Below are 16,817 nucleotides of genomic sequence, written 5' to 3' on the forward strand. Positions count from 1 at the left end.
GACAACCACATCATCTGGAAACAAAGAAATGCAATCCTTGAATTTTTGTGCTTGCCACCTAAATATAAAACTGTGAGTGACATACTTCTTCAAGTGGTCTTGGTACACTCGCAAAAGTTCTCTAGGCAGCATTTTCTTGTGGACAATGTCTTTCACAGTGCTCTTTCTAGCTTCATTGTTAAATCCAGTAGCACCCACTATATTTTCAAAAAAATTCACAGATACTTACTTACTCTGCTCAACTTCTTCTCTTGGACAGATCTGAATATTACCTACACCATATGCATTGCATGTTCCCATTAAGCATTGGTAGCTATCGAAACTATGTTCTGCAAGTATAGGGCAGAGTATAGACTCCAACAGTGAAGTGGTACTCATAGTTGCATTTTTGTATGCAAGACATCCATGGTTGACAACTTCATCATGATGAAGCCATATAGGGCAGCTGCACATGCAGCAAGAACCATGAAGATCAAAAATTCGAGTCCGCATGTGATTTACTGCCTCTTTAAGGAAAATCATTTGTACATGCACAATACAACGTCAGGTGTAGCGATCCCTCAATTTTCGGACAAAGAACGGTTTCATAGACTCGAAGCAACGTTGCGAAATCTGAATATCTGCATACTTTGTCTTGAATCTTAAATAAAGCTCCATCTGCAATATACATGTATACAAATGTTAAAAATAAACTTAGCATTCAAAACTGGTTAAATTGTTTCAAAACATTAAAAAGTGATTCTGTATCACTAAAAACTGGTGTGCACCACTAAAAACTAGTAATGATACATTCAGTAGTATTGTTTTACCTGTGAAAATAATGCACCACAAATACAAATCAGTGTAGAAACTAGTAACCATACAAAAAGGTAGAATATTAAGAGGTTGTGTGAGGACAAATTAATAGTGGTGAGAAACCGCATTCAGCGTAACTAAAAAGTGGTTTGGCACGACTTAAAAGTGAATTCAAACCACTTGACGGTGATGAACCGCCAATAAAAAATGGTGTGCACTGCTTGAATATGGTGGGCAACGATTAAAAAGTGGTGAGTAAGGACATGAAAGTTTTGGGGAAGTTCAGAACTAGCACTTAAAAAGTAGCTGGGGGGGACAAAATACTAGGCGACAGACCAGCATTAGCACTAGATAGTAGTCCAACACAACTTGAAAGTGGAGGAGCTCTTGTGAAAAGTGTTTGATGACCACTTTAGAGTGGTGAGCGACTAGTTCAAAGTGGCCAGTCACCAATTAAAATCTAGCACTTAAAAAGTAGCTGGGAGGGATAAAATACTAGGTGACAGACCAGCATCAGAACTAAATAGTGGTCCAACACAACTTGGAAGTGGAGGAGCTCTTGTGAAAAGTGCTTCATGACCACTTGAGAGTGGTGAGCAACTACTTCAAAGTGGACAGTCACCACTTGAACGCGGATTCTGGTCACTTGAATGCGGTTTCTAGCCACTTGAAAGCGGAAACTTGCCTCTTGATTGCAATGACAAGGTTTTAGCTACCACTTGAAAGTGGTGTCTTTCCACTTGGGAGTGGTGCCTCATCACTTGCATGGAGTGATGACTGACGTAGTGACTTAGCAAATGAAAGTGGTGTCTTACCACTTGATGACCACTTGAAATTAGTGAGCAACTACTTCAAAGTGGGCAGTCACCACTTAAACGCTGATTCTGGTCACTTGAATGCGGTGTCTGGCCACTTGAAAGCGGGAGCTTACCGCTTGATTGCAGTGACCACGTTTAAGTTATCACTTGAAAGTGGTATCTCACTACTTGATGACCACTTGAGAATGGTGAGAAACTAGTTCAAAGTGGGCAGTCACCACTTGAACGCGGATTCAAGTCATTGAAATGCGGTGTTCGGCCACTTGAAAGTGGTGTCTCACCACTTGCATGGAGTGATGACTAACGTAGTACTTTGCACATGAAAGCGGTGTCTCACCACTTGATGACCACTTGAGAGTGGTGAGAAACTAGTTCAAAGTGGGCAGTCACCACTTAACGCGTTTTCTTGTCACTTGAATGCGGTGTCTGGCCATTTGAAAGCGGGAACTTTCCGCTTGATTGCAGTGATAAGGTTTTAGTTACTACTTGAAAGTGATGTCACACCACTTTGGAGTGGTGCCTCACCACTTGCATGGAGTGATGGACTGACGTAGTGACTTAGCACATGAAAGTGGCTTCTCACCACTTGAATGCAGTCAGACACCACGTGAAAGAGGTTTTTATACGTGTAAGTGTTGTGTGCACCGCTTCATTGTGGTGTGACAGCACTTGTAAGTGTTTACTAACAAAATGTGTTCAAACTCCACTAATATGGTTTTGGTTACCATCATAAGGTGGTGGGCACCATTCATGCAGCAGCAGTAAAAACTCTATGGCACTACTATAACTGTTGCACCATGACTAAAAGCTGCTACATCACTTGGAAAAAGTGAGCTGCACCACCAAAAACGTTTGCACCTGTAACACCCCTACGAGTTTGTAAAACACGTCTGTTAGCATTGGGTAAACAAGACTTTTTAGTGGGTAAACATCACTTTGTAGGGTTTACGGTGAAGCGTTGGTGCATTTCTAGTAAAAATTGTTTCTTAAACATTAAAACCTGCTGTAAAACATTAAAAACTGGTTCAAACACACTAGAAAGTGGTGTGGAAACACAAGTAAAAGTGCTTCAAAAACATTTAGAACTATTGATCAAATTTTAGAAGTGGTTCAGATACAATAATTAGAGACCAGTATAGTAATGTTTCACCACTTTTTAATGTTGCAGCACCACTAGAAAGTGGTGCAAAACACCAAAACAAGCTGTAGCACTAATAAAAAGAAGTATAGAAACATAATGTTGTGGCAGTAATGAGTTGTAGCACCAATAAAAAGTGGTATAGAAACATAATGTTGTGCAGGAATATGAGTTGTAGCACCAATAAAAAGTGCTAAAAAAATATATCAATTACCTGAGGCTCCTCAAGAAGGTGGATTGGATGCTTTACATATGAACATCTAGCTAGTCTCTTACTGCAAACATGTTTCTTGTTGGGGGACACCCTCCTCTCATCTGTCCAAAATTGAAAGACTATGTCTTTAACATTTTGAGTGATGTGAGTTCTCCGTGCATCATCTCTATGACACGCAGATGCAGGGAACGAACCATCGGATTCACTTAACACTATTAAGTGATGTTTGGCTGAATATAAGTTTCTTTTGTGGATCCCCATAAGCTTGGCAGCTTGCGGTATGCTCATGTCAGTGTTTTGCTCCTTGCTTCCACCATTCACCAACATCATCATTGCTAATTTCTTCACAAAAAACTCGTCTGAAGATCTTGGGACCTTCACATGATTCAAAGTGTTGCAGATGTTTCTCAGCATAATTGCTTCCAACTCTTTGGATTTACTCTGCATAGTAAGGAAGCAAGGATGTTGAAGAAGTTCATCAAAGATTTCCTTCCTACCACTTGCATCCATTCCCACGGTTAATGTATCAAAGTGTTGTACCATAGATTGACATATCCTTTGTTTCTTTCTTTCATCCATCTCCCCTGTATTGCTTTCCGTCACAAAGTTGACCGTTGACTTACGTTGCTTTCGTTTCTGAGCAGCCTAATATTCCCTCATTAATTTTATGCGCTAAAGTTGAGCTTCTCTACTCAATGACGATGAGCTGATAGACAGTTCTTCACTGTGCTCCATTGTTGCAGTACTTTCAAAGGATTGCTCTACAAGAAATACAATACAAATCATAACTACATGCTATACTTTTAATTAATACATGGCACTTCTTGCACTACTTAGCAAGATACTAACAAAGCATAATAAGTGTTTATATACCTCAAGAATCATCAAGTAGAAGAGGAACCTATAGAGATAGAGTTCGTGAGAGAGAGAGAAAGAGTTCTAAGAGAGAGAGAGAGAGAGAGAGAGAGAGAGAGAGAGAGAGAGAGAGAGAGAGATGAGCGCGAGCTCAGACACAAGAGGAGCCATGCTTAGAGAGGGGGGGGGGGGGGGGGGGGGGGGGGGCTGAGCGATACAGAAAGCTCAGCAAGAGCTCTGTGAGAGAGAGACAAAGAGGAGCTAGATAGAGCTCCAAGAGACTTCTCAAAGACAAAGAAAGCTCAGACAAGTTGTAGAAGGAAAGAAGCGGTGGATAATAACCCAGCGTTCATCAGTAAATTACATTTAGTCTCATTAATTGTGGTACGTTAGGAGACTTAATTGACGTACCTTAGGAGAGTGATTCTTTTTGAGATTTAAAGCACTTTTAAAACACCCACTTTTAAGCGCAAAAAAGCAATGTCCTTGACATTACTTTCGAGGCCACCTATACATGCTTTCACCCATATCCATTTCATCTTTAGTAGCTCTGTTGAAGAGATGGATACGATGGTTTTTTCTTAGGGTAGTTGGAGGTGTATAGCAATCTTTTGGGCACCCAGATTTGTTGAGGTTGTTTGACAAGCTGACTTTTGGGTATCTAGATGTAAGATTCCCAATTTTTCGGTCTCTTCTAAAAATAAGAAAAATAGCTTTCAATATCTATTTTGCCAAATTTTTACTTAAGATGCTTGATTGACAGTATTGGAAGGTTCTACAGTAAAAAGCAAGGTCGTTTCCATGTTCCAGTAGATTAAACGGACATTTGATTCAGTTTTGGAAAAATCCGCTATTTTTAGCTTTTTATGCTTTTAGGTGCTTTATTGCAAAAAGCAAGGTCGGATCCTTAATCTACGTGTTCCAGGGAAGCTATGGTTCAATTTTGTAAAAATTTGCTTTTTGAGTGTTTTTCACGCTATTTATAGCTTTTCATGATTTCTAGTGCTTATTAGTGAAAAGCGAGTCCGCTTTCTTATTCCAGTGAACGAGGGGAACCCGTGGTTCAATTTTAGAATAAAGTGGAGGATGAAATAGCGTATACAAAGACATGAGAAGATGACAACAAAGAATTTAAATGCCCATCTAAATGGAACAGGCAACCATGTATTAATTCAATGACAAAATCTGGGTATACTATAACATTTATGACAAAATAACTAGCAGAGCACCGGACCCTTTGTAGGGATCGACCGGTCCACCCATCCACTTTCGCTCTACTACAAACAGAGAAAATTTCACTTCATCGGGAGGGAGCCAGAACACCTCCAACCTACCTAAGCCAAACATAGGCTGAGGCCGCTTCGCCTCCCTCCATGAACCCGAGCTCTGAAAGGATCCCAAGTACCAGCAGGTGGTAGGGTATCAACACCAACCATACCGGTTTAGGTGCCACGTCTCTTTGATGCCCAGCATTGGGTGTTTAGGTAAAGCCAAGGAAAAATCCCCGACGTGTTAGTCGTGTAGGTCATTGAACCCCCAACGCACTAACCATGTAGATGAGCCTAACAAAAAGAAGAAGACTTAGGCAACATCCCCGATCCAGTAAAGCCCAAGGTCAACGACCCTTTAGTCTAAGGCTAAGTGATATAGTTGATCCTAGTCTTGTAGTAGTGATGCTACCATGAGAAACATAACACATGAGTCCAATCACAATAGCACTTCCCATATGCACAAACACTCTTTCCCAAGCAGTTAGGTTGTACAGGGTCTCTACCCTTACACGTCTGCCATAAACCATCAAAATCACTCCATGATCCAATCCCAAAACTACAAACCATAATCCAATCACTTCACTTGGGTGAGCATTCCACCCAATTCGGGTGAGGCACGACCAATCCTACTTAACCACTTTAGAACATAACATGGCTGCAAAAATTTCGACAGTATTTCGGTAGCATAACCATATCCAAAAAAAAAAAACACATGAGACACACTGGATTACACCATAGAAAATCAACCATAATCCAAAGGGAATCTCAGCCCTTAACCATGAACCATAATCACACTGAACCAACTCCCACACTTAGAGTTTGACATATCCCCTACAATCAATCAGAGTCTACATACATGTGACTCTTAAGACGTGATTCTATCATGCATAAAAATATTTTGACCAGAAACTAATCATGATATAAAAATCCAAGTTTGACAACATCCAACCATGCAAAGTTGATGCATCACATCTGCACTTCACCTCTCTAGCATATAGAGCTAGTTTTGACCTAGAAAGGTGGAAAGCAGTCATAACCATGCATATGAGGCATCCACATCAATCCATAAGTTCCCATACATCATATGATAACATTCCATCACCATAGACATGATGCAAAACAGCTCCAACCTTTAGGTCAACCATAAACCATAACTTCACATATATGCAAAAAAACAACTTTTTGGCATTTTTGGGAGCATGAAAAACATGCAAATAAAAGTATTTGACCTCAAACCAATGCATCAATCTTAGATTCATAATATATACTATCACTCTATCACTTCACTTCACCCATATGATACTCACACAACAAACGGTAACCCCAAAAGAAAGCCACTTTATTCATATCTGCCTATGCGGTTTGGGATATTTAACCATATACTCTAACATAAGTTTATGGCCATCTAATAATTGAAATCGACTCACCAAAACAAACCATAAAACATATATAAACGGCTCGGTCAACTCACGACGTCATATGGTACCCCCCCCCTTGTAGCACCCTTCTGCATGTAGGTGGTAGCACCCTTATGCATGTAGGTAACCTGTTATAGAACAATTAATAACTCGCATTCTCGCAGTGATAACGCAGACCTACATTCATTTATCGTCAAGTTTCATCAAGATTTTTGATTGGTTAACTGGGTCTGTCTATCCAATGAATCTATATAGTGGTCCTCCAAGGAGTCTGGAGTCAAAAATGTTGGTAAGTGCAGTGGGCAGCAAGCTGTTTTTTGACCATATCTCTTAGCTCGTACGTGTTTTTCACATGACACCTAAGAGAAAAAATGATCTAAATGATGATTTTTATCTCTGGTATAAAGGGTTTGGGCTGATTCATAACAGTTTGTGATTTATGACTAAAACAGTGTTCCTATCGTCTCTATGACGTGAAACAAAAAGCGCTTTTTTATGCACGCACGTGATCATATACGCAGCATGTGCATAAATTAGCGAGTTAAGCATGATGAAATAATCATGGGGCAACTTCGTATGTACTCGGTTGATCCAAACATACACTCGTATGCGTAAAAAATCACCGAGAGAGTGAGATGATGGCTATGGAGTTTAGAGCTTCTTATCATGCTTTAGAATCAATTAGTGTTGGAATTAGGGTTGCAGAGAAACACACACAGCTTGGAGAAGACGAAGGAAGCTCAAGGCACACAATAGAGAGTGTGTTACTTAGTGTGCAATGGAAAGATAGATAGCCCTAGAGTGATGGGCGTATATACAATGCACGGGGGAAAAAACCTCCTAAAGAGGAAAAAAATGCCCCGGCGGTCCTAGTGTGTTCACACACATCACTACCACATGTATATGGTAACAAATCCCCCCTGGAGTGATGCGGTGAACGAGAGCTGGCACATGAGTAAAGGGAAGTGCCATGCCCTGAGGACAGGATCAGTCCACAAAGGGGAGTAAGCCCAAAGCTTTGCGGAAAGCTTCAAGCTTCTCACAAGACAATGCCTTTGTGAAAAGATCTGCAAGGTTGTCCTGTGTTGGCACATAAGCCAAGCTGATCTCTCCTGATGAGAGCCTCTCCATGACATAGTGGTAATGCACCTCAATGTGCTTTGTGCGAGCATGAAAAACTGGGTTCCTCGCAACTGCCAATGCGCTCTGACTGTCAGTGTAGATAGTGTTGGCAGTGTCCTGTCCAACACCCAAGTCAGCCTTAAGGCGTCTGAGCCATACACACTCAACCGTAGCTGTGAAGACTGCCCTGTACTCAGCCTCACAACTCGAAGTGGCCACAGTAGGTTGCTTCTTGCTCAACCATGATATACATGAACTGCCAAGCATGAAACAAAAACCACTTGTGGACACTCGCGTGTCAAAACAACCAGCCCAATCTGAGTCCGAAAAAGCATGTAAGTCTGGCGGCAATGATCCCCCCTTGGGATAAAACAAGCCAAGATGTAAAGTGCCACTAAGGTAGCGGAAAATCCTCTTGACATCCTGCCAATGCTTAGACCCTGGGCTATGCATAAATCTGCTAACCTGCGAGACTGCAAACTGAATATCTAGCCTCGTGTTGCATACATAAATGAGGCAGCCAACAGCAGTTTGGTAAAGAGTGACATCAGCAGGATCGCCAGCATCATGTAGACTCAACTTCAAACCTATTTCCATGGGTGTGGCAATAGGTTTGCAATCCTCAAGTCCAAACTTACATAGCAATGTCTCTATGTAACTTTTCTGACACAAGGCAATACCACCATCACACTGCTTAAACTGTATACCCAAGTAATGATGCAACAGCCCCAAATCTTTCATCTTGAAAGTAGCATTCAAATCAGCCTTAAATTCAGCAATATGTCTCTCATTTGGTCCAGTGATCAGCAAATCATCAACATAAAGAACCACAATGAGAAATACATCATCCTCACGCTTTACATACAATGTGCTTTCTGTTGGACTGTTACGAAAGCCTCGTTTAACCAAATGAGTGTCAGCTTTCTCATACCAAGCACGAGGAGATTGCTTCAACCCATACAAAGCCTTCTTACATTTGCACACTTTGTCCTCTTGTCCTTTTATGACAAAACCGCGAGGCTGCGTTACATAAACTTCCTCAAATATGTCACCATTCAAGAAAGCAGTAACAATGTCTGATTGATGTACATCCCAACCAAAATGAGCTGCCAATGCACATAGAAAACGCACAGTAGTCATACGACAAGTGGGAGCAAAAGTCTCTTCATAATCTATGCCTTTTTGTTGTGCATAACCCTTTGCAACAAGTCGAGCCTTATGGCAATCGATCTCACCATCCGGCTTGCGTTTCAACTTGTAAACCCATTTCGTACCAATGGCCTTTTTGCCAAGAGGCAAATCACATAAAGTCCATGTGTCATTCTCTATAAGTGCATCATATTCTGATTTCATGGCAGCAATCCAATTTTCTGAATTCTATGCTTCATCAAAAGACAGAGGCTCCTCAACATCATGTAAACTAGGCACAGCCAAAGCATAACAATCTGATGCATAAGATGCATGGCGAGAGCCTGAACGAGTACGACTAGATAAAGGTGCATCCAATTTACTGTCACGCAAAGTGTGCACCAGCCATTTTGGCATACCTCTAGCCTGCTCATTTTCAGCCCTTTCCTCATCAAGTACATCATGTACATCTGCATCAGTAATAGGCTGCTCTAAAACATTTTCAAAAACCCCCATAGGCTGTACATTTGCCTCATTGGAACTTACATTCGTATTTCCACCACTGAAAAGAGGCAACAAAGTGTCATAAATGTCCTGTGAGCTTACATTACTGTCTCTAGTACATGACAGCAAGAGCTGAACAGAATCTTCCACAAACACTACATCCCGTGAAACCAGAATACGTTTTGTTTGCGGATGATACAACCTGTAACCTTTGCTTTCAGCACTATAACCAACAAAAATACATTTGACAGCCTTATCATCCAATTTTTTGCGCTGCACTTGTGGCACCAAAGCATATGCCAAACAACCAAAAACACGCATGTGCTCAATAGAAGGCTTTCTATCATGCCATGCTTCATATGGAGTAATAGACTGCAAAGCTTTCGCAGGACACCTGTTAAGTACATAAGTGGCACACATGATGGCCTCAAGCCAAAAAGAATGCGGCAAAGCTTAACTTTTGACCATACATCGTGCCATTTCCGTTAGTGACCTGTTTTTCCTCTCAGCAACACCATTTTGCTGAGGTGTATAAGGCACTGTACATTGGTGTTTTATCCCACGACTAGCCAGAAATGCATTAAATTCATGAGACATATACTCCCCCCCTCGATCGGAACGGAGGGTGCCCATAGTACATTTTGAGACATTTTCAGCCATAGCCAAAAATTGTTTGAAGCACATAAAAACTTCGGACTTCGCTTTAAGCGGAAATACCCATGCATCCCTGGAGTAATCATCAATGAAAGTCACGAAGTACAGGTAATTGCCCAAGGACGGAGTTTGCATGGGCCCACAAACATCACTATGCACAAGCTGCAACCTGCATGTGGCCCTAACTGAACCATCCTTTGGAAACTTAGAACGCTGCATTTTACCCAGAATACAGCCTTCACAAACATGTTTGACAGGTGCTTCAAGAGGCGGCAAAGAAGCAACCATATCAGATTTCTGCAAACGCAGCAAACTAGCAAAATTCAGATGACCAAAACGTGCATGCCAAAGTTTTGCATCTGAGATAGCCCTTGAATCTGCAACAGCATTTGCAAAATTTTGTCCACACTTGTCATACAAAGTGAGCTTATACAGCCCACGGCACAAAAGCCCAGATGCAACAATTTCATCACCAAAACTGAGATCATGAACTGTACATCTGTCATCCACAAATTTGACTACAAGTCCAAGTCTAGCAAGTGCGGATACAGACAAGAGATTCTTCTTGATCCCAGGTACATAAAGTGCATCAACAAGTGTGAAGGAACTGCCATTAGCATCAGTGAGCACAATCTTTCCAACTCCCTGAACTAGATAAGAAGCGTTGTTGGCACAAGTGACAGAATTCCCATGAGGGACAGACTCGAGAGAGGTAAACAATTCACGATGAGAGGTAATGTGCTTTGTAGCACCACTGTCGAAATACCACACATGTGAATCTGCAGCAACTGACAAGCATGCATCATGGACAGCAGGATTGTAAGTGCACTCTGCGCTAAAAGCCCATTCTGCATCAACATCAGCATCACAATCTCCTTTCACAGAAGACTCAACAATGGCTGCATTTGTAGTGGAACCAGCATTTGCAGTGGAACCACCCTCTTTCTTCTTAGCCTCTTTGGTCTTCAACTTAGGACACGACTTGATCAAGTGATCATTGGCTTTACAATAATGGCAACGCATCTTCTTTTTGCCCTTATCACCAGAATTGCCAGACGAAGTGCTGCCAGCAGAAGCATTAGGAACAGAATTTTTGCCACTCGCAGCAGAACCATAAGAAGTGGCTGCATTACTGTTACCACCCTTTCTTTGAGAAGCAATAAAAGCCTGTTCAACTGCACGCTCCCTAGTCCTGTTTTTTCTAGAAAGTGACTCTTGCAACAGCAATGTGCATAATGCATCAAACTTGACAACTTCAGGATTTCCTTGGGTCATCAGTCTCCAAGTACTGCAAAAGTCTGGTAGGAATCTAGTAAGGCATCAAGAACAGTCTGCACAAGGGAACTGTCCGAAATGACTTCACCTGCAGAAATGAGTTGCTCATTGATATCCTTGACACTAGCAAGGAAAGTGTCCATATAATCTTCCTCATGCATAATCTTCGACTCTAGCTCTTTACGCAGCAAAGCAATTTTAGCCTCATTGCGGCTTGCATAAAGACCTGCTAGAATATCCCAAGCCTGTTTTGCAGATTTTGCTGAACGGATGTGAGGAATAATGGTGCGCTTCACAGACAACGCAATCAATGCATGAGCCTGCGCATCCTTAACATCCCAAGGAGCTTGTTCTGCCGTAGGCAAAACAACTCTAACAGCTGCAATCCTTGCAGCAAGACCTGCAACATCCTCAATATCGCCTACATCTTCAGAACCAGGACGTACATCAATGCCCTGCACAATGTTCCAGACACCTTTTGACACAAGAACATGTTGCATCATATAAGCCCACATAGGGTAGTTGTCCCCATCCAACCTGTCCTCAGCAGCAAACATCTTGAACACATCTGTGTTGTTGTTGTCAGCCATGGTAAATGCTGCACCTGATGTGAAAACTGCCCGAAAATAGGAGAAATGGAGCGGGAACAACTTGTGCTATATAGCACAAACCGTAGAAGACTATAAGGCACCTGTTATGCAGAAAACGGCACTGACAGAAAATATGCACAAAATGACAAAATAGCCTGTGCAGTACTGCCCGTAGTGTAAACGGAGGCCGAAATGAGCCCAAATCAAAATTCTGAGCAAACCTAGCTCTTCGATCTATCCCAAAATATTTGTCGACCTGCGAACGCTCGCCAAAGCTCACTGAAATCGGTGAAAGTGAGCAGGCGTGTGCTGGAGCAGCTGGCGACTAAGCCTGGGAGGACGTGACCTGCTCTGATACCAATTGTTGGAATTAGGGTTGTAGAGAAACACACACAGCTTGGAGAAGACGAAGGAAGCTCAAGGCACACAATAGAGAGTGTGTTACTTAGTGTGCAATGGAAAGATAGATAGCCCTAGAGTGATGGGCGTATATACAATGCACGGGGGAAAAAACCTCCTAAAGAGGGAAAAAATGCCCCGGCGGTCCTAGTGTGTTCACACACATCACTACCACATGTATATGGTAACAATTAGGGGTTGTCGAAAGGCTTCTAGATTTTCCAAATAAGAGCGGTGATGAGAGCTACGTAGAGGTATCCACCACGAAAGCTTCCGAAGAGCGCGTACGCCGTGAAACGAGAGAGAAAATAGTAAGCAAGTAGAGAGAGAGTATCCTTCTTCTTCTTCTTCCCAAGAGAGAAGAGCTTATGAGAATGGTGATGAAGATCTTACACCACTCCGTATAATAGATATGTATAGCCTTGCGATAGTAGACGCAACAGGCGGCACTGACAACTGACAACTGAGCACTAATCGGCAAGTTATAGGCAAGTGCATCACGCTGGAGTGTGCCCCAAGCAGAGAGGTAGCGCTAATTTTTAGCCTGGAATAACCCCTAGCTTTTGGGAAAAAAATCCACTCTTTTCTAAAAACATGGCATAGCTTTTGGTGGTCAACTCTCCCACTTACCATTCAATTTTTACAGCAAAATTGGCCATACGAGCAGTATCTGGCCAACTAATGGAAACTGTGGCTAGACTATGTCGCGCCGTAATGTCTCGACATAATTATGACTTTCTCGTACTGCCCCGGCGTATGTACAGTACCGCTTTTTATAAAAATATTTTTTGTAAAAACCCCGTCTGGTCACGTTTTTGCTCCAGGTGATCATTTTTAAATCCGACGGAGACTAAAATTAATATTTTTATGTTTAGGTCATCATAAAAAGCACATTTCTTTTCAAAAACACTAAAAAGCATGAAAAGCTAAAAATAGTGTAAAAATTAAAAAAAAAGATTTTCTAAAATTGAACCACGGGTTCCCCTCGTCCACTCAAATAAGAAAGCGGACTCGCTTTTCACTAAAAAGCACTAGAAATCATGAAAAACTATAAATAGTGTAAAAAGCACTCAAAAAGCAACTTTTTACAAAATTGAATCATAGCTTCCCCGGAACACGTAGATTAAGGATCCGACCTTGCTTTTTGCAAAAAAAAAAGCACTTAAAAGCATAAAAAGCACGAAAAAGCTAAAAATAGCACATTTTTTTAAAACTGAACCAAACGTCCGTCTAACCTACTGAAACATGGAAACAACCTTGATTTTTATTTTAGAACCTTCCAATACTGTCAATCAAGCATGTTGAGTAAAAATTTGACAAAATAGATAATGAAAGCTATTTTTCTTATTTTTAGAAGAGACTCAAAAATTGGGGATCTTACATCCTCCCACACTTGAAAAATTCAAGGTTTCCTCACCTCGACATGAAATCTGGATAATTTAGTATTGTTACATCATCACGTTTCCAAGTGGCATCTTCTTGAGGATACGTTGACCATTTAACAAGGTATTCAATAATGGTCCGATTACATAGAGACTTGCTTCTGCTCTGAATTATTACTTCAGGATATACTTCAAAAGTTCCTTCAGTAGATGTAGATAATAGAGCATCATCAAGAATATATTGTGGATCAGGTACATACTTCTTGAGTAAGCTGACGTGAAAAACGTCATGTACCTTTATGTGTGGTGGTAACAAGAGTCTGTAAGCTTGACCATTAATTTGCTTTATGATTACAAAAGGTCCACAATATCTGGCATTTAGCTTCTTAAACTTACCCATTGATAAAGAACTACGTTTGCGTTTCACCCCATATTGCCCTCTTCATAAAGTCTAGCAAATCGTTTTTGGTCAGCATAACTCTTCTGTCTATCTTGAGCAGTCTTAATATCTTGCCGTATAAGATATGTTTGTATTTTCATTTCATTCAACATTTCTTTGGATGCTTGAACTCGTATGAGAGGGCCTGTCCATTTGAGTGGAGTAAAACACTCTTGTCCATACAATGCTTGAAAAGGAGACATTCCAATTGAGCGTTGGAATGAGGAATTATACGCAAATTCAACCAAATACAAGTATCGAGTCCATTTACTCTGTTCATGCATACAATAAGCTCTCAACATGTCTTCAATTATTTGATTTGTTCTTTCTGTCTGTCCCCATTAGTTTGAGGATGATAAGCAGTACTAAAGGCTAAATGGGTTCCTTAGCTGAGAATAAGGCTTTCCAAAAATTAGAGGTGAATTTTGCATCTCCATCAGAAATTATCCGTCGAGGTACACCATGATATATGAAAACACCTTTTATGAATATTTGAGCTATATCCTTAGCTGTAAATGTTGTCTTGACTAGAAATAAATGGGTCATTTTTATAAGCATATCAACAACCACAAAAATAGAGTCATACTCAGAGATGTAGGAATTCCTATAATGAAATCCATGGATATGCATTCCAATTTCATTTGTGAGGTTGAAGCTTACCGGGGTATCAAATTTGTTTAGCTTTAATACATTGACAGGTTAAACATCTTGTAACATAGTTCAATACATCACGCTTTAGTCTTGGCCAAAAGAAACTCTTTCTTACAATAGAGTAAGTCTTAATGTATCATGGATGTCTTGCTATAGGTATATCATGAGCTTCCTGTAATATCTGAAGTTTGATTCCACCTTGATTTGGAATACAAAGACGGTTACCAAAGAAAAGCTCATCACCGTTGTAAGGTCTCTTACTTTCGAATTTCACACAAGTTCTATTACGCATTTTTTCTTAACCATCACTCATTATTTAAGATATTCGAGTTCAAATTATGAATCGTAGGTTGAGAAAACCTAGAATTTAAAATTTACGCTACATGTTTAGCTATATGAATCAATAACTAACTTATTGCAAGACTTATTTACTGATTGTAGAATTTTCTTTTACTACCGTAAAGTTAATATAAGACTGTAAAGTTTAACTTAAAAATGTAAAGTAAATTATCATTAAGAAAATAAATAAAATAATTATAAAGACAAAAGAATACACGGGAATGACAAATGAAGGCACATTGACTCACCTGGACTCACATAGGAGGGGACAAAGTGGGACACATTGTCACATGAAAAGGAGAGGCTAGTCTTGACTAATCTTAATGAAGGGGGGTTGTGTGGCCTTATCTTTTGATGATAATGACAAAGTGGTCAAGCTGATGGGTACCACAAGGGTACCAAAAACGTGGTTATGATTTTTGGGAAAATATTTATTTATTTATTTTATATATTTATATATATATATATATATATATATATATATGGAAAAAAAAGTTGGACGTTTTCTTTTCTGCTATAAATAGAGCATCCATGCTCACACAGAGATTGCCTCTATAGCGCTCACGAAGTGCTGCCACTTCTCTTAGAGAGAAGACGTCCACAAACCACTAAGAGAGCAAAAACTCTAGTAGACTAATAAGGTGCGTATTAATTAAACATTCAATTAACTTTAGGAATGATGTATGTGTGCTATCTCTTACTCTAATCTCTTTAATAGATTGGTAAAATTCAATTAGCTATGTGTGTGTGCGCGCTATCTCTTACTCTAATTTCTCTAATAGATTAGTAAGATTTAATTAGATTTAAGAAGGATATGTGTGTGTGCGCGCTATCTCTTACTCTAATTTCTCTAATAGATTAGTAAGATTCAATTAGTTTTAAGAACTTATATATGTGTGTGCTATCTCTTACTCTAATTTCTCTAATAGATTAGTAAGATTCAATTAGTTTTAAGAAGGATATGTGTGTGTGTGTGTGTGTGTGTGTGTGTGTGTGTGTGTGTGATGTCTCTTACTCTAATTTCTCTAATAGATTAGTAAGATTCAATTAGTTTTAAGAAGGATATGTGTGTGTGTGCTATCTTTTACTCTAATCTCTCTAATAGATTGGTGAGATTCAATTAGCTTTAGAAAAGGATGTGTGTGTGTTCTCTTTTACTCTAATCTTCTAATGGATTAGTAAGATTCAATTAACTTTAGAAAAGATGTGTGTGTATGTTTTCTCTTACTCTAATCTCTCTAAGTATACCTACTCTCTCTAGTTAATACATCTTCACTATTAACTTATGCATAGTTAATTGAAAGTTAATACATAAGAGAACTCATCATATTCTTATTATACATGATGAAATTATCATTCAACAATTTTATTATCAATTAGATTAAGTAGAATTTTGAATAATACTAAAAATTGATTTAGTTGAAGTATAGAAATGGAAGTTAGAATTGGATTAGAAATGTCATGCATAAAAGTAATGCAGTCCTAAACTTTAACTCATAGTTTACACACTTAATTTTTGATTAATTACGATTAGCAAATATTTGATGTATAGAAATTAGATGTAGAACAACAACACTAAGTGTGAATCCGAGTTGGCGAGGATTCAAATTACAGACTCTCTTTGGAAACAAGGAGATTACTAGGGAAATTGGCCAATTTAATGTTCTAAGTGTATAACATAAGTGTAGTACAAAAAAATGGCTCCAAAGCATGCTCAAACACAAGGTGCTAATGATCATGAAGCCGGTACAAGCAACGGGGGAACTCCTGTGGAACATGCTATGTCTCCACTAATCGGACCAATCGGAGCTATGGTACAGGTTAG

Source organism: Adiantum capillus-veneris, chromosome 15, assembly GCF_014529385.1.
Source record: "Adiantum capillus-veneris isolate H3 chromosome 15, ASM1452938v2, whole genome shotgun sequence".
NCBI classification, from domain to species: domain Eukaryota; kingdom Viridiplantae; phylum Streptophyta; class Polypodiopsida; order Polypodiales; family Pteridaceae; genus Adiantum; species Adiantum capillus-veneris.